Here is a 20,602-nt window from a genome sequence, read left to right on the forward strand (position 1 = left end):
ACGCGAAACAACTTGCCCTCTTCTAACAGCCGTGCATCGCAAGTCTCTAGAGGAACGGAAGGTTACAAATGATTGGAAAAGAGCACAGGTAGTCCCAGTCTTAAAGAAGGGTCGTCGAGCAGATGCGCAAAACTATAGACCTATATCTCTGACTTCAATCTGTTGGAGAATTTTAGAACATGTTTTTTGCTCGAGTATCATGTCGTTTTTGGAAACCCAGAATCTACTCTGTAGGAATCAACATGGATTCCGGAAACAGCGATCGTGTGAGACCCAACTCGCTTTATTTGTTCATGAGACCCAGAAAATGTTAGATACAGGCTCCCAGGTAGATGCTGTTTTCCTTGACTTCCGGAAGGCGTTCGATACAGTTCCGCACTGTCGCCTGATAAGCAAAGTAAGAGCCTACGGAATATCAGACCAGCTGTGTGGCTGGTTTGAAGAGTTTTTAGCAGACAGAATACAGCATGTTGTTGTCAATGGAGAGACGTCTAAAGACGTTAAAGTAACCTCTGGTGTGCCACAGGGGAGTGTTATGGGACCATTGCTTTTCACAATATATATAAATGACCTAGTAGATAGTGTCGGAAGTTCCATGCGGCCTTTCGCGGGTGATGCTATAGTATACAGAGACGTTGCAGCATTAGAAAATTGTAGCGAAATGCAGGAACATCTGCAGCGGATAGGCACTTGGTGCAGGGAGTGGCAACTGACCCTTAACATAGACAAATGTAGTGTATTGCGAATACAAAGAAAGAAGGATCCTTTATTGTATGATTATATGATAGCGGAACATACACTGGTAGCAGTTACTTCTGTAAAATATATGGGCGTGTGATCATATAAAATTAACTGTTGGTAAGGCGGGTACCAGGTTGAGATTCACTGGGAGAGTCCTTAGAAAATGTAGTCCATCAAAAAAGGAGGTGGCTTACAAAACACTCGTTCGACCTATACTTGAGTATTGTTCATCAGTGTGGGATCCGTACCAGATCGGGTTGATGGAGGAGATAGGGAAGATCCAAAGAAGAGAGGCGCGTTTCATCACAGGGTTATTTGGAAACCGTGATAGCTTTACGGAGATGTTTAGCAAACTCAAGTGGCAGACTCAGCAAAAGAGGCGCTCTGCATCGCGGTGTAGCTTGCTCGCCAGGCTTCGAGAGAGTGCGTTTCTGGATGAGGTATCGAATATATTGCTTCCCCCTACTTATACCTCCCGAGGAGATCGCGAATGTAAAATTAGAGAGATTCGAACGTGCACGGAGCCTTTCAGTCAGTCGTTCTTCCCGCGAACCATACGCGACTGGAACAGAAAAGGGAGGCAATGACAGTGGCACGTAAAGTGCCCTCCGCCACAAACCATTGGGTGCCTTGCGGAGTATAAATGTAGATGTACACTGTGTACTGTGAGGCGGACATCAAGGTGAACAACACAAAGAATTTTTAATTGAGGCGGATGTCACTGAAGAAGAGAGACGTAATATGACACTGAGGATGCACTGGTCAGCTGAATACCAATTCAGATATTGAAGATTTTAAATGAAGTTCATGGTGTTCGCAAGATGTCTTTTAACAAGTATTTGCATGCTGTGGACTGTGAAGCATTCAATACGTACTAAATAAGTGCTGTTGAAGACGTAACCTGCAGAAGACATTGGCAAATGTCATTCCATATTAATGAAAATGCAGCTCACTGTGTCATGTCTTGTTCGAAGACTCACTGATCTATGCAGATGCTGTTTACCTCCTAACATCGCAGTGGTTCACGTATGACGACAGTTATTATGTAAATTCATTCTTCGTACAGATACTTAAGTCAGCAGCATGTCGTGCACAGAATTACTGAGCGGCCTGGCAGTCACAAGCAGGGGGATGTGTCGTGTGCAAGAATAATACAACGGCACGCAGCATCCTGACGTGGTGGTGAAGGTAAAATCACCTGGCGCAGACTGTATGATCAACGACGATTCTCTGGCAGCCGTGGTGTGTCAGACGTCGGTATTCCGTTCATATATTTGACCGCCTGACATATTACCTTACATTATACCAGCAAAGACTCATATTGTAATTTACGTTAAATTAAATTTGGAATATAAGAATTCGAGATAGTTAGGGAAAATTACGGCGCATTGTATGTGTTAAGTGTTTTCAAAATACACCACAACTATATTACAGCATTTAACCTCTTTATGTTTTATAGTTCGAACTTGTTGAAGTGAAGGTATTTAAGTGTGATTTTTGAAGTGAAGCTAAGATACTGAACAAATTGTTCCATTCGGGAAAAATTACAAACACTGCAGATTATTCATTCTTTGCAAACTCTAGAAACCTTAGGGAAGAGAAACGTGGACAGTTCGTACTTTGAGAATGAGAATCGCTGACATTAACTCACGCAGATGCAGAAAATTTTTGTCAGGGCCACCATTCTAGTTAACCATTGCGCATCCGCTGGGGATTTATTTTAGGCCCCTATTACGAGCGATCTCCTGTGGAACGCAGTTGCTGGCCGGGATGGCCGAGCGGTTCTAGGCGCTACAGTCTGGAACCGTGCAACCGCTACGGTCGCAGGTTCGAATCCTGCCTCGGGCATAGATGTGTGTGTTGTCCTTAGGTTAGATAGGTTTAAGTAGTTCTAAGTTCTAGGGTTTTGATGACCATAGCAGTTAAGTCCCATAGTGCTCAGAGCCATATGAACCATTTTTTTTTTTTGATGCAGTTATTGTTCTTGGAGCTTCCAGGATAGGGAGTGTGCGAAGGAAGACGGAGTAGAATTTCATTGATTAATCACCTTTCGATAGGCAGAAAGCCACAAAATGCAGTTTTTCAAGATACTCTATTATAAAAAGTAAGCTGATGAAATGAATGAACCTGATTTCAAAAGATCGTCAATTTAGTTTGTGCTGAAACTGAAATTTAAAGATAAATAATCGTGAAGTATAAGATTCTTACAACCCAAAAATAACTAAAAGTTCACTGCTAAACTCCGTTACACCAGTTTACCAGCATCCACAGATTGAGAAATATGCAGCACTGCGCGTACATATAGGACGAAGACTTCGTGGTAGACCTTCCGCTCATCTCCAGAGAACTTCATTCTGTTGTCGGGATCATGTTGCAAATCGACATCCGTTTTTGGATTCTACGAGTCAAACAAGCTGTCTTTGTCACTCCCGCCAGTTCGGGGAACGGGCTCAGATTCCAGGCGATAGACATCGATGGTGCCGATATAAGCCACAAACTGCAGCCTGGTTTAGTCGTGCTGTCCATTGGCTCTGGTATGGTTCCTTCAAATTGTGATTAAGATAGTCATCTAACGCTGTGCTGATTTACTCCTAACGTTTCCAGATGATCATGATTTTGGTCTCGGTACGTGATGTGAATGGAAAGAGAAATAACTTTGGTGTCAGATGTATTTCTCATAAGAACTACAGTTCTGCCATTTGTTATTTTGTAAATAACTGGGCGAGACTTTAACACAGTGGTGAACCATTTCACTGTTTCTAGGAGACATGGTAGCTCTAAGATAAAAAAAAAATGTGGAACCGACACATTCAGTTAGCAGAAATAACGAATGAAAACTAATTACCCAGTCCGAGAGAGGAACCACAAATTCCCTTCCAACAACACGGCGTGGTGACGCTTATGGACTCAGTTTCATTCATGATGTGGCGATGGGAGCAATTTGCGGGATCCATCATGCACGGGCTTGGAGCGTCAGTCTGTCCGTCATGTAGTCACTGTAATGTCGACGGAATTCCACTGTGAAGCTTTTGTCCCGCTGCCGCGGCCATTTTCCGCTTCGTGAATAACTCACTGCGTAGGAGGAGCATGCAGTATTGGTGAGCTTCCACCCACGACTGGAACGTGAAACGCCTGTAAGCGCACTGATTGCCACGGACATAAACATGGCGGTGTTCGGAAATAAAAATAGTGAATCGGAATATTTAAGTGAAAGCTTTATGTGAAAGAGTTTTCTACCACGCATCGTTATTTTTAAGCAATGTCCCAAGCAACTGCCACTATGACAGACTAAACCATTGTAGAGGTTGCAGACTGCTTATTCATAAGATTTCAATGCCTTAGTTATCAAGCCATTCTTGGCATTTAGATGCTGATACAGCTAAAAATTAGTGTTAATATTTCATCAAATAGATTTCATGTTAACACATTCGACCTCACTTTCACAAATCATATTGCGTTACTTTCCGTATCCATATCTACATAAAAGCCAATATCCTGACTGTCGGACTCATCATAGCCCAGACCAAGCCGCTGAGAACAGAAATTTGAAATTTGGAGAGGGTGTTGATCTATGGTGTATGCCTCTTTAAGAAGAGATTGTTCGAAATTCCACTCCTAAGGAGGTGAAATAGGGGATGAGAGGCCTTTTGAATGTATGTCGCTTTTAAGAGAATTTTGAATCTAGAAGTACGAACATTGATATTTGGTTCCTTATTCAGAAACGAAAAATATACATATTTCAGCTTTTTTGGAAATTCAACCACTAAGGGGGTAAAATATTGGGTGAAAGTATGTTTGAAAGTAAATGGTTATTGAACTTTAAAGCTACATCTATGAAAACTGGTGTTTGACTTCTTGCTTGGAAATAAAAGAAAAAGTGTTTCATTGTTTTTATATATCCAACACCTAAGGGAGTAAGATGGGCGATGAAAAGTTTTATAAACTTATTTCATTACTGTTACGTTTTCAAAGCTAGAAGCAAAAAATACGTGTTTTACTATTTTTGGAAATTAATCCTCTAAGGGGGTGAAATAGGGGTTCATAATTTACATGAAAATATTTAGTTATGTTAAATCAAAGAAAATTAGTGTCTCACTTCTCGGTTAGACAGAAGGAAATACCTATTATGAGATGGAAGTTTCTATGGAAATATCACCATAAGAACACAGATGGTATGATTAACAAAAACCTCCATGACTCCATCTACCAGAATCACTTTCCGGTCAGAAATACATTAGGAAAAGAACATGCTTCCACGGCCTTAATTAGCCTGAAACGTTTAGAAGATCTAGCGAACGGTGAACAATATAGATATTCGAATAAAAAAATCTTAACAGACCATACAGTCTACGCGAGTGAAGCAGCGAGCGCTTAGCTAGTGTGGTAGTCATCTACGTAGTTATCAGTGGACATAGTTTTTCTTTTGCAGGTTCCTACACGAGGTTTCAAAAGGATTCATTCAGTTTCAAATTACTGTAGCTTCTACATGACTGAACATACACTACTGGCCATTAAAATTGCTACACCAAGAAGAAATGCAGATGATAAACGGGTATTCATTGGATAAATATATTATACTAGAACTGACATGTGATAACATGCCGGGCGGGATTAGCCGAGCGGTCTGGGGGGTTGCAGTCATGGAGTACGCAGCTGGTCCCATCGGAGGTTCGAGTCCTCCCTCGGGCATGGGTGTGTGTGTGTTTGTCCTTAGGATAATTTAGGTTAAGTATTGTGTAACCTGAGACACTGATGAGCTTAGAAGCTAAGTCCCATAAGATTTCATACGCATTTGAACATTTTTTTGTGATTACACTTTCATGCAATTTGGGTGCATAGATCCTGAGAAATCTGTACCAAGAACAACCACATCTGGCCGTAATAACGGCCTTGATACGCCTGGGCATTAAGTCAAACAGAGCTTGGATGGCATATATAGGTACAGCTGCCCATGCAGCTTCAACACGATACCACAGTTCATCAATAATAGTGACTGGCGTATTGTGACGAACCAGTTGCTCGGCCACCATTGACCAGACGTTTTCAGTTGCTGAGAGATCTGGAAATGTGCGGGCCAGGGCAGCAGTCGAACATTTTCTGTATACAGAAAGACCCGTACAGGACCTGCAACATGCGGTCGTGCATTATCCTGCTGAAATGTAAGGTTTCGCAGAGATCGAATGAAGGCTAGAGCCACGGGTCGTAACACATTTGAAACGTAACGTCCATTGTTCAAAGTGCCGTCAATGCGAACAAGAGGTGACCGAGACGTGTAATCAATGGCACCCCATACCATCACGCCGGGTGATACGCCAGTATGGCGATGACGAATATACGCTTCTAATTAGCGTTCACCGCGATGTCGCCAAACACGGATGCGACCATCATGATGCTGCAAACAGAACTTGGATTCATCCGAAAAAATGACGTTTTGCCATTCGTGCACCCAGGTTCGTCGTTGTGTACACCATCGCAGGCGCTCCTGTCTGTGACGCAGCGTCAAGGGTAACCGCAGCCATGGTCTCCGAGCTGATAGTCCATGCTGATGCAAACGTCGTCGAACTGTTCGTGCAGATGGTTGTTGTCTTGCAAACGTCTCCGTCTGTTGACTCAGGGATCGAGGCGTGGCTGCACGATCCGTTACAGCCATGCGGATAAGATCTCGACTGCTAGTGATACGAGGCCGTTGGGGTCCAGCACGGCGTTCCGTATTACCCTCCTGAGCCCACCGATTCCATATTCTGCTAACAGTCATTGGATCTCGACCAACGCGAGCAGCAATGTCGTGATACGATAAACTGCAATGGCAATAGGCTACAATCCGACCTTTATCAAAGTCGGAAACATGATGGTACGTATATCTCCTCCTTACACGAGGCATAGCAACAACGTTTCACCAGGCTACGCCGGTCAATTGCTGTTTGTGTATGAGAAATCGGTTGGAAACTTTCCTCATGTCAGTACGTAGTAAGGTGTCGCCACCAGTGCCAACCATGTGTGAATGCTCTTAAAAGCTAGTCATTACCATATCACAGCATCTTCTTCCTGTCGGTTAAATTTCAAGTCTGTAGCACATCTGTGGCAATTTTAATGGTCAGTAATGTAGAAATTTGGTACAAATCTTAACTTACTAATCGAAAGTAGTTCAATTCTCTGTCAGTCGTAAGTAGCCACACACGATTGTGGTTGCCAGTAGGTGTCTCCGATGCAGCCACTTCCCTCGCTCCTGTATTACCCAACGTTTGGACCACCTCAGAAAATGTTCTGTATCATCTGTGTGTGCCATGAACATTTTCCTCCTATATCAAGGTTGACATAATTACACAGACACATTCATTCGAACAGTCTAAATATGTAAGTAACTTTGTGTACGTCCCCATCTGTTTCAATGAATGTCGATGAAGCAATTACATGTGTAACGCCGATCAGAAAAAAAATGTTGGGCAACGCGGCGGAGACAGATATCAACGTTTGTTCGCAGACGGATTGTTGCTTCAGATCAATTAGGACTGTTAACAAGCGGCGTTTTGAGGCTGATAGCAATGAGCCAGAGTATTGTGGTACATGTCCAGAGTAATTTTTTAAACTCAAATATTTTTTGGGGACTACCCTGTACTGGTCGCTGCGGTAAATGACGGTACCTGCGATTACTAGAGAACATGAACTGCTACCAGACTGGTACTATGATAAAGAAAGGCTTTGTGAGGTCCATCAGGATGGACGTGTACAAATAAACTGTCCGAACAGGCTCCCTGTATGTTACACGGCCGTGTAGAGGCCCGACACTTATACCGAGGCAGCAAATTGTACGGTGCAGACAGACACCAAATGACCAAGAATGAACTACTGAAACCTGGCGAAAGCTCTCTTCATAGATGACTGTCGTATTTGTCTGACATCAGATGACCATCGTCAACGTTTGAGAACATAATATGCTTTATTTTACACGTGAGAGACATCCAGTCAATGATCACATAATGGAGGATTACTAATATTCTGGAACGACATAATATGACGACTTCGCATGCCATTGTTGTCCACTCATCGCAAAATCAATTCTTCACAATGCAAAATACAAGGATAAAATCCTCCATCTCATCTTTGGCAGTTCCCTTAATGTTTCGGGGAATAAATCAAGTCTTTGTAAGATTACTTCCGAGTATTTCGTGTAGGAATCAGTGATCTGTTAAATTGTGCCGACGACGTTTGACTGGATTGGCCTAAATGTTCTCCCGGTATTAATGCTGTGGAAGGTGCTGTGAAGAGTTGAAGGGAACTGTAAAAACACATACAGACCCTCCACGAATTACGCAGGATTGCCTGGAAACAATTAGAACTGTCGTATTTAAATGAACGTGTGGGCAGCGTGCATCATAGGACGCAGCTTCCATTCATGGGAGGGGATATAGTTGTATTAAAAGAGGTTGCTACTCAGTGGACTTATCTCAAGAAAAGATATTTTTGTTCCTGTTTATTAAGCATTAAATATTTATATCAGTTTTCTTTCTTTTTGTATGTAGTGGATGTGTTAAAGACGATGTCCAATCTGATGGTAGTCTGTTTGTTGTCCAGATTTCATTATCGATTTCTGTTAGACTCGATGTTGTGACTGGAGTGTTTCCACAACCGAGCAACTGTATTTTCTTCTTCAGATTCTTCGTTGTATTACGATTTCTCTGATGTCCTCTATTATTGATGGCTTTCCGGCTCGTTGTATTTAGATTGTTGTTGTTGTTGTGGACTTCAGTCCAGAGACTTGTTTGATGCAGCTCTCCATGCTACTCTATCCTGTGAAAACTTCTTCATCTCCAAGTAGCTACTGCAAGCTAAATCTTTCTGAATCTGCTTAGTGTATTCATCTCATGGTCTCCCTTTACGATTTTTACCCTCCACCCTGCCCTCCAATACTAAATTGGTTAACCCTTGATGCCTCAGAAGGTGTTCTACCAACCGATGTACTCTTCTAGTCAAGTTGTGCCACAAATTCCTCTTCTCTCCAGTTCTGTTCAGTACCTCCTCATTAGTTACATGATTTACCCATCTAATCTTCATCATTCTGATGTAGCACCACATTTTGAGAACTTCTATTCTGTTCTTATCTAAACTATTTATCGTCCATGTTTCACTTCCAAACATGGCCACACTCCATACAAATACATTCAGAAAAGATTTCCTGACACTTAAATCTAATCTCGATGTTAACAAATTTCTCTTCTTCAGAAACGCTTTTCTTTCCATTGCCAGTCTACAATTTATATCCCCTCTACTTCGACAGTCAACAGTTATTTTGTTATCCAAATAGCAAAACACTTTTACTATTTTAAGTGTCTCATTTCCTAATCCAATTCTCTCAGAATCACCTGATTTGATTCGACTACATCCCATTATCCTCTTTTTTCTTTTATTGATCTTCTTCTTATATACTCCTTTCAAGACACTGTCCATTCCGTTGAGCTGCTCCTCCATATTATTTGCTGTCTCTGACAGAATTACAATTTCGTCTCCAAACCTCAAAGTTATTATTTCTTCTCCATGGATTGTAATTCCTACTCCAAATTTTTCTTTTGTTTCCTTTGCTGCTTGCTCAGTATTCATATTGTATAACACCGGCGATAGACTACAACCCTGCCTCACTCCCTTCCCAACCACTACTTCCCTTTCATGTCCCTATTATAACTGCAATCCGGTATCTGTACAAATTGTAAGTAGCCTTTCGCACACTGTATTTTACGCCTGACACCTTCAGAACTTGAAAGAGAGTATTCCAGTCAACACTGTCAAAAGCTTTATCTAAGTCTACAAATGCTAGAAACGTAGGTTTGCGTTTCCTTAATCTATCTTCTAAAATAATTCGTAGGGTCAGGATTGTCTCATGTGTTCCAACATGTCTACGGAGTCCAAACTGATCTTATCCGAGGTCGGCTTCTACCAATTTTTCCATTCTTCTGTAAAGAATTCGTGTTAGTATTTTGCTGGCACGACTTATTAAACTGAATTTTCACACATCTCAACACCTGTTTTCTTTGGGATTGGAATTATTATATTCTTCTTGAAGTCTGAGGGTATTTCAGTTGCCTCATACCTCTTGTTCACATGGTGGTAGAGTTTTGTCAGAGCTGGCTCTCCCAAGGCTATCAGTAGTTCTAATGGAATGTTGTCTACTCCCGGGGCCTTGTTTCGACTTAAGTATTTCAGTGCTGTGTCAAATTCTTCACGCAGTATCGTATCTCTCATTTCATCATCTACGTTTTCTTCCATTTCCATAATATTGCCCTCAAGTAAATAACCTTCGTATAGACCCTGTATATATTCCTTCCGCCATTCTGCTTTCCCTTCTTTGCTTAGAACTCGTTTTCCATCTGAGCTATTGATATTCATACACGTGGTTCTCTTTTCTCCAAAGATCTCTTTAATTTTCTGTATTCAGTATCTGTCTTACCCTTAGTGATGTAAGCCTCTACATCCTTAAATCTATCCTCTAGCCATGCTTGCTTAGCTTTTTTGCACTTCCTGTATTCCTTTTTGCCTGCTTCATTAACCGTGTTTTTATATTTTCTCCTTTTAACCTACCTGATCCTCTTTTGCCATCACTATTTCATCTGGCAAAGCTACCCATTCTTCTTCTACTCTATTTTTCCCCCGTTCTTATCAGTCGTTTCCTAATGCTTTTTCTGAAACTCTCTGCAATCTATGGCTCTTTCAGTTTATCAGGTCACATCAGATTACGTTATAAAAATGAAATTATGCTTTTGGAGGATCGCTTGTGCATTACTTCTCTGAAGTAGTGCACAAGTATTCTGCAGTTCTCGGTGTTATATGCAGTCTTCCGCGTTTTTCGATTTATAAACCGTCAACTTAGTGCTGCGTACTTCATTAAACTATTTGTGTATGTCTTGTAAGAGTCGCTTGTTTTATTCTGCTTTACATATGACTCAGGTGAGGTTAATTGAAATTTTATACGTCGTACTCTGATCTTTTTGAGATCTTTTGATACAATTTTCCTTGCTTCTATAAAATGTTTACTGTTCTCTTCATTTTTATTTACGTACCAGATATTTCAGGTTCATTGACTCTTTATAATTAATTCATCACAATCTTCATTCCACCAGAAAAGTTTTCAGTTCTTTTTAAGAGAAATAGTTTCTTCTGCAGTCTGAATGTCTTCTTGAAGTGGTTCCAGTATTTAGGTATTCTAACATGGTAGTACTGAGGAAAATCGTAAACTTGAAATATGTGGTATTCCTTTTCCCAGTTGCTTTTATAATAATTTTCTCGAGATAGCTTCTAGGCGGCAATCTTTTTGGATTAGTACTGGTTTGGTTTAACCTAGAACTTAATGACAGACAAGCATTCGTCTGAATCGTAGCTGGCGCTCTTGGCGAACTTTTACATTCAATACACCCATTACAAAGGGTCTACTTATGGCAACGTGATTGATTTCGTTTTCACCACCAAATGGATTTGGTGATAATCATGTAATTAGTTGTCTAAGAAGTTTTCCTCAAGAATGTAGATTTTCTTAGTGTTATGGTGTTCGGACGTCCTTATTGTGATGTGTATGATTTTGGCCATTGCACTTTTAAAGAGAGGTAGAGGAATACTCGACACACAACTAGGAGAATATCAAGTAGGACTTAGAAGGAGAGGGTCTTGTGCAGATTAAGTACTAAAATCTAAAGAAAATTATAGAATTGATGAAGATCGGAAACTTGAAATATGTTGTAACTACTGTAGATTTTATAGAGGCATACATCGGAATTTAGAATAGACAGTAAAACAACAGCACTAATTAAAGAGACTTTAAAAAACACATAATGGGAAGTAAAATGTATGCGGGAGTTGTCAAAACCTTTTGTAATAAAATAAGGTCTAAGACAGGGAGATGGCTTATGAGCTCTACTTTTCAACAGCTGAGTAGTACCAAAGAACTAATCACAGAAGTACGAAACAAGGAGACAAAATGGGACTAAAAATACAATTAGAAAACTCAGACATCATGTTAAATATCAAAGACGGTCCATCCCCAAATCTTAAAATCTGTAACCACACAACATTTAAACAAGTGTTTTAAATACGTAAGAGAAAAGACAACATGCAATTCGAAAGGAAACATAAAAAAGTTGTCGTGGAACATGAAACAAAAGGAGAACGCTATTTGAAAATTGAAGAGCTAATTGACATAGTGAGGAACAAAGACTACAGTTTATGGACACCTATACATAATGGATAATAACGGACTAACCAAGCAGATCTTCCCCTTACTAAGGAGCTACAAATGCAAACCCACATCTCTCACCGGCATTGACAAAGTTATGAAAAACACTGGTATGAGAATAGGAGTAATAGAAAACAGAGTACTTTTTAAGAGGAACAAGAAGAAAGGCCGGATTTCAGGAAGGAAAGAGGTCTAAAAGCGAAAGAAAGTGATCCTCGAGGAAAAGGATGAAGACAGTCTGGGAGCAACGAAAACTAAACACATAGTAGCAGAGCAGAGGTCGAGATATCATAACCTCCAACAGGGGCTATTCAAATATATAAATAGTAGAAGTATAGAAGTATGTTGTTGGGTTTCGGTTGCAGGTATTATATTTAAATTATCACTTCACCACTGCACTGAATGCGTTGTGCGTAGTTTTTGTTTGGCGGAGTGTACTTACATAAGACAAAAATGGTTCAAATGGCTCTGAGCACTATGGGACTTAACAATTATGGTCATCAGTCCCCTAGAACTTAGAACTACTTAAACCTAACTAACCTAAGGACAGCACACAACACCCAGCCATCACGAGGCAGAGAAAATCCCTGACCCGGGAATCGAACCCGGGAACCCGGGCGCGGGTTTACATAAGAATATGTTTAGTAAAGGCAACCATTTCACACTGAACGGCAATGGTGGACAATGTTCTCGGAAGCGGGCACTTGTTTTTGTGCCAGCTGACTAGGGTTGGGAAAAGCCGACCGTTTAAAACCGTTATCGGTACCTTATTTCTGAATAACCAGTATTTTCGGTATTTTTGTCTCAATTATAACAAGTATTTCTTACTTTTTACTAGTAACCGAGTAAAAAATAGAAGTATCAGTTAACCACTGCATTAGTACCGAAATGCTTCGTTTTTTAAGTAAATCTTTCTGTTTCTGAGTTGAATTGGTTTCAAATAATGCGTTATTGTAGGAAACGGGAACTTCGGTCATTGATATGTTAATAACAATGCCTATAGAAACAAGCGACAAAGACGTGGCGTAAGAACTGATACAGCATTACTGGGACAATAATGTCCATATTGCGTGTGTCGTGGCATAAGGTACCCGTATACGTTCAGTGTGCAGTACTTGCCCCCAAAATGGTTCAAACGGCTCTGAGCACTATGGGACTTAACTGCTGTGGTCATCAGACCCCTAGAACTTAGAACTACTTAAACCTAACTAACCTAAGGACATCACACACATCCATGCCCGAGGCAGGATTCGAACTTGCGACCGCAGTGGTGGCGCAGTTCTAGACTGTAGCGCCTAGAGCCGCTCAGCGATCCCGGCCGGCGACTTGCCCCCACCTCGTCTACGTGGTAGTTTATCGCTGACGTCGCAGGACATCCGTCGTACTGCAGAATCGCGCCAACCCTACTTTGGAAATATTTTCACGAAGCGATGTGTCAGTGAAATACAATGCTTCATTTGCTTTAAAATATTACGAATTTCTCTGCATTTTCTATGTAACAATAAAAGAGCAAGAAAATTATAGTAACAAGAATTTGGAAATTTGTGGTCAGTTCTGTGGGACCAGACTACTGAGGTCAAGGGTCCATAAGCTTACGCACTACTTAATCTAACTTACACTGACATATGCTAAGGACAACACACACATGTATGCCCGCGGCAAGACTCGAACCTTCGACGGGGGCAGCCGCGAGAACCGCGAGAAGGCGCCTGGGACCGCGCTGCTACCCAGCGCGGTTACGATAACAGTAATAAATGAAAAGCTTTAGAGCAATTCATTCACAGTTTGTAATAAAAATAGGAAGTTGCTGATATAGTGACTGTGTGTACATAATATTCTTTTATTTGCATGTAGCCCTTGCAAATGGACCAATTAACACGGAAAACAGAATTGTTCAACTTCAATTTTTCGCTCTTTAGCACTGACTATTCGTAATGCTCAAATAGAGGAATGATCCCGCATTAACATCTACATCTACATGACTACTCTGCAATTCACATTTAAGTGCTTGGCAGACGGTTCATCGAACCACGATCATAGTATCACTCTACTATTCCACTCCCGAACAGCGAGCGGGAAAAACGAACACCTAAACCTTTCTGTTCGAGCTCTGAATTCTCTTATTTTATTTTGATGATCATTCCTACCTATGTAGGTTGGGCTCAACAAAATATTTTCGCATTCGGAAGAGAAAGTCGGTGACTGAAATTTCGTAAATAGGTCTCGCCGCGACGAAAAACGTCTATGCTGTAATGACTTCCATCCCAACTCGTGTATCATATCTGCCACACTCTCTCCCCTATGACGTGATAATACAAAACGAGCTGCCCTTTTTTGCACCCTTTCGATGTCCTCCGTCAATCCCACCTGGTAAGGATCCCACACCGCGCAGCAATATTCTAACAGAGGACGAACGAGTGTAGTGTAAGCTGTCTCTTTAGTGGACTTGTTGCATCTTCTAAGTGTCCTGCCAATGAAACGCAACCTTTGGCTCGTCTTCCCGACAATATTATCTATGTGGTCCTTCCAACTGAAGTTGTTCGTAATTTTAACATCCAGGTACTTAGTTGAATTGACAGCCTTGAGAATTGTACTATTTATCGAGTAATCGAATTCCAACGGATTTCTTTTGGAACTCATGTGGATCATCTCACTCTTTTCGTTATTTAGCGTCAACTGCCACCTGACACACCATACAGCAATCTTTTCTAAATCGCTTTGCAACTGATACTGGTCTTCGGATGACCTTACTAGACGGTAAATTACAGCATCATCTGCGAACAGTCTAAGAGAACTGCTCAGATTGTTACCCAGGTCATTTATATAGATCAGGAACAGTAGAGGTCCCAGGACGCTTCCCTGGGGAACATCTGATATCACTTCAGTTTTACTCGATGATTTGCCGTCTATTACTACGAACTGCGACCTTCCTGACAGGAAATCACGAATCCAGTCGCACAACTGAGATGATACCCCATAGCTCCGCAGCTTAAAATATGATTTTGCGGCAGAGCTTCAAAAAATTGGCATCAATAGGAGAATACTGGTGATTTTTTGTAGTTTTCAACCAGTATTTTAAAGAAAAGCAGCAAATGACGGGCTCACTAAGTTGTCTTTTATTTGCTTAATTAATTTAATATTTTGATTCAGTACATCCTGAAATTGTTAATCAAAATTTTTCACTCATTGTTCGATTTCGACGTTTATTACAGGAATAAGAAGTCGGTTATATCAGAAACCAGTTGTTTGAATGGTTTTAACAATCAGGTAAACAGTGGTATGGAGGAAAGCTTATACAGCCGAAAATCGATTGTTGCAGCGACAACCGCGGTCGCCATAGTGACCCCGGGCAGCCGTCCAGCAGGCGGAGTTGGTGCGGCAGCTGGGTGGAGTGGCGGCGCGCCGACTGCTGCTAACTACGACTTGTGCGGCGGCTCCGGCGGCGCGGCGCTCTGCAAACTCGATTTACACTTGGCCGCGTGACGACAGCCCGGCCCCGCCCACCCGGCGCCGCGCAGTTGGGCGCCACCGGCAGGCGGCGCATTCACTGCCGCCACCTGGACGTCGATCAGCGCACTGCACAATACGGCCCAAGTTGATGACACGTGTCAGTCTAGGACACGAAACAGCCCCAGTTCGCTACTATAGCGCCCAAACTGATCCTAACGTGATACTAACGACAGACTGGAAACTTTCTAAAACCACACACCACAAACTGGTAGATACCGTTACTCTCTAACTGCTACATATGTGTACGTTAGAAGAGTACCTCGTAAATCATTATTTTTTCCTATTCGTATAAAATTCGTAACTGAGACACAGGATGACCGACTGTAGATACTTTTTTTAATGTTTGAATAACAAGTTGAAACGTCCCCTTAGAAAAATTATTACAAGACTGTGCTTAAACTGAAACACAATACTTTTCAGCGCAACGCAATCTGACTTTCAAAAATCCCTACGAGAGAATGGCCCTGACTAACAATAACCTATACGTTTCACAAATCACTTACCTCACAAAAATCTTCGTTACTCAAGCTACTGCAATACAGCGAGCGCCACTACTGCCAGCTAAATAAAAGATTCAAACTACTGAAGGCACTAACTACTGATAGGCATAGTTAGCAAATGAAAGATTTTAATAGAGAACAAACAATGTATTTACCTCACTAGTCATAATATATATAGCAGTTCATGACACCAATTCTTACAAATTTCAAAACTCCGCCATCTCTCTCCCCACGTCCACCACTGCTGGCAGCTCACCTCCAACTGCGCAACGCTAAGCGCTGTTAGCATCCAGCTGCCGCTGCCCAACACTACAATGGCAGACAACAATGCAAACTAGCCACAGACTGCACACAGCACAGCCAGTGATTTTCTTACAGAGCGCTACGTGGCGTTACCAATAAGAAAACGTAAACAGCCTACTTACATAGCCCCCATGCTCCCCACAAAAAATTTACAGGTTGTTTTGGGCAGTGGCCAATACATATTTGAAATTTTTTTTCATAATTACAATAACAAAGAATTGAAATGCACACACTTATCTATACAATGTTGGTCAAAAGCTAAAATTTTCTCATAGTCCATAAAGACAGTCATGATCATTCATCAAAGTAAAATTGCAGTGTTTTTCTCAAAGTCTGAGTAGTAAAAGAAAATGCACACGGAAGTAGTGGATTTCCATGTAGTCTTGAAGAAGTAGCATTGTCCTTCCAACGGAAAGACAGTGCTGACTCTTGACATGCAGACAGGTAATGGGCCACAACAGAGCAAACCCACAGCAGAGTCAGTCAAAGTTGAAGACTATCGGTAGGTAGGTCATCACAGAGCAGACCCACTGTAGTCCTGGTAGAGATTACGGTATTGGTGGGCCACCAGAGGTGCAGACCCATTGCAGTCCTTGTAGAAATAATGGTATTGGTGGGTCATCAAAGGTGTAGACCCACTGTAGTCCTTGTAGAGATGGCCAGCAGCCATCTGTTTGTCTGTGCAGGCGCACAATCACCATTGAAGAGTCTTGCGGGTAATATAACAAGTCCATAACCACCACTTGTGCACTCAGAAAAATTGTTTTTGAAAAGTCCTTAGAACCAGCAATGCTGTTATCCACTCCCTTACTGAGTTATTAACACATGTGCAAACACTATCAGTCCCTACTTCTCACATATTGTCCATATACTATGACCAACAGAAACGTGTGCAGTGAAATGTAATTTACAAGTTACTTAATTTGATGAACTGGTGTCAATTACAATTTTATAACATAAGAATACAATAGCAAATTTACAAAACACATCTTTAAAGAACATAACAATACAGATAACATTTGCAGTAGTACAGGCTTTACAAAAGAATCGAAGTAGCAAATACATCAGTGTTACAAAATTACGACATAAGTACATACATAAAAGATCAGAATAACTTTTGAAACATCAACTTCACATATGAGCATTAAAACAAAACACAATAAATAATGTCTGAACATATTTACAAAGAAAATAACATAGTATTTGAAAAATTCTACAACATAATTCTTATTAGCTAAACACATAAAGACAGGAAAAAGACAAATACACAAGGGTACATAAACACATAGAGGGATAATACGAAAGGAAAGGACAGGGTTTGTTTTACTGCAGTATTTTGCAAACAAAACTTTCTTTACTTCTCGGAGATCTCCATTCGTTCTTCATTATTTCCAAAAAGTCCTATCTATACCTGATTTCATTACTTTTTTCATATAACTTCTCAATCCATTTCTTCCAATCCATCGCAAATCATTCTCTTATATAGGCTACCCCCTCTTAAGCTAACTTAAATCTACTGAGCTCAGATGCTTAACTAAGGGACGAGGCAATGCAGCAGCACAAAACAATTTACACAAAAAGCAATGATAAAAAAATGGAAATTGGCAAAAAAAGGCAGTAACATTACCACTAATATAAGGCAATGTGCAGCAAACAAGAAAAATAAATCAGTAATAAAATTGGCTTAACCTAGTAATACAAAGTGACATTCAGTAGCACTATGAATGGCAAACAGCCGCAGCAAATGCTATAACTTATACCTAAACATGACAAAGCTCAATCAGAAAAAATGTTACACTAAAGACAACAATGAAGATAAGGACAATGTCTATTCACATCTTAATGTCTAGGCAATTAAAGTGGTGCACCACAAAAATTTATTGTAAAAAAATATTACCATGTACTTGAAAAGAAAATTATATATACAGTTACTGTTATTAGTCGCTTCTTATTGCTCTTTCCATTTCAAGAGCTTCTTTTTCGCAGAATGTGGATCATAAAATAATTATTTAATAGATCTGTCGACAGAAAGTGTTCACATTAGCAAATGCATTTAATTTTATAAAACCAATGCTGCAACACAGCTGGAAAACATATCAAATGAAATAAACTACTATGGACAAAGCATAAAAATATCATTCAATAGTCATGTGACATTTCATAAGTTAGTAGAATTCTCTCAACTCTCGTAGAAAGACGTTTGTTATAATCAGGTGTCAGATGTAAGTATCTTTCTCAGTAATGAGCGTGTCGTATTTGCGGTGCTTTCTACAAAGGAATGTCAATAGAGAGGATCATGGCCCCTTTTTTTTTACCTGTGCCTCTGAAAGGCACACACTAATGGCTCTCTTTTGTCAGGTGGTTGTCGCGCTGCTGGGTGCCCACGACGCATTACGTGCAGTTGGTCACTTAATTGTCTTACCGAAATATTTACGACACCAGTTTCCGCTACAGTGGCAGTCTCATATAAAAAAATTTCACAGGTCAAGAACTTGCGTTACAAATCTGTAGAAACAAAATCCTATTGATATAACAGTGTCCAAAAAAGTTCCGTCGGTATTGTAATACGTTCACGCATTTACATACATTTCATAACTCTTAAAAGTATGATTCTTGGTTTCCAACCACCTTTTTCATAAACCAGAGTCCCTAACCACTACTCATTATTCCTTACATTATTCGTCGACGCTTCTTCAATATTTCGTCACAAAGATACGTAGCATAATCAAATAATTCATATAGCATCAGCTTATTGACCATAAACATACCACAACAGCATAATACACATAGTCATCGTAATAATATCATAACATCTCAGTCAATTCTCAAAAACGTTGTAGCTTCCTCCAATAATTTAAAAACCTAAAAAAAAATTCTCTGCTCATGTCAAGTGTCATAGGCCTCAAATGTACTTTAAAAATCATGATCCCATACCAAATACATCATTCAAACCTCTCATAGTATCACAATGGTTCTGAAAAAATATGAACATTTCACAAAGTACAGACAAAATAGAATTTCATAAGTGTGAAGTTATGCAACTGCGTAATTGCTTAAACATGTGTCACTGACGTAGTAAAAAGATGTTTGTTTCTCTGTCAAATAATCAGATAGCTGTGTAATTCTGTATTAGAGAAATATGGTACCGATGTGTAAAGTTGTATAAACAAATACCATATTACCTAGGGCTCCTTGTGCTTGCCAAATACATGGTACACAAAGTAAGCATGTACCCTCCTGAGGAATAATGTAATTATATCCTCAGGTGTTACAGATTACAGCAATGGAATGAAATGTATCACGGAAAACTTCCTTTGTAATCTAAATATGTTGAAAAATAAATAGTTTAATGCGTGTCCTGTAGCGCTAAATGTGCGTCTTGCTGTAAGACAATCTCTGTGGAAGTGTCGTAGTTATTGTCCTCCAAAAGCTAAGTTCTGCAGAAGCCAATGTACTTACCTCATGATAAACGAAATTGAAATGCTTTGCGTATAGATATCTTAGTTATTACGCTTATTGCCGTGATGAAGTAAGTACTGTACTGTACGTATTGTTGTGCTACAGAAAAGGCTGTCTCATTGTAGCTATACCACAAACGTTGCTACTAAAACATGTTTTACTTTCCAGAAAAATTCCGAAAAACTGTGCAGATATAAAACAGATAAACTGCAAAAGCAACATTGTAAATTGTCACTCATTAGTAGCGTCGTGATAAAATCGTGTAGCTGTCACATAAACTAACCACTGTATCATCTGGTATCTCACAGAAAGTACTTTAAATCCAGAATGTATTTTCAAGTAAACCAAAATGTTGCATTAAAATCTCATTAGCAATACTGGCAAATGTTCTAATTATGTGAGCCTTATAGTCGTTACGTAATCGTGCAACTAACAAGCAAGAATGCACACACGAAATAACACAGTGATGTCTGTTCACTATAACAATGCACTCGTAAATACTGTCTAAATATGTTCCGTAGGTTCTAGACTGGATAGTGAACTTCAAAACATTGTTGCATGTTAACAGTTTCTAAGTGTGACAAAGCATACTAGAAATGTGAAGTGAAATGTTTTATGGCAAAGACAAACTTTAAAAGCAGATTATTTCTTAATAAACGGTTTTACATGTAAAATGTGGTGTAAACCTTTACTCTTCCTAGTACGCAGACTGTCAACTGAAAAGCAATTATCATGTGGTTACGTCGGTAAGGAACACTGGAATTTTGCTCAAGGTTAGCTTATGTTATTTTTCTCTGAGCCCGCCGGCGCACGCGGCTGCCTCCGGTGGGAGTCATTGTCTGTTTCTTTGTTGGCACGCGTCGTTATTGGGATT

This window comes from Schistocerca gregaria, chromosome 3, assembly GCF_023897955.1.
Source record: "Schistocerca gregaria isolate iqSchGreg1 chromosome 3, iqSchGreg1.2, whole genome shotgun sequence".
In the NCBI taxonomy this organism is placed as follows: Eukaryota; Metazoa; Arthropoda; class Insecta; order Orthoptera; family Acrididae; genus Schistocerca; species Schistocerca gregaria.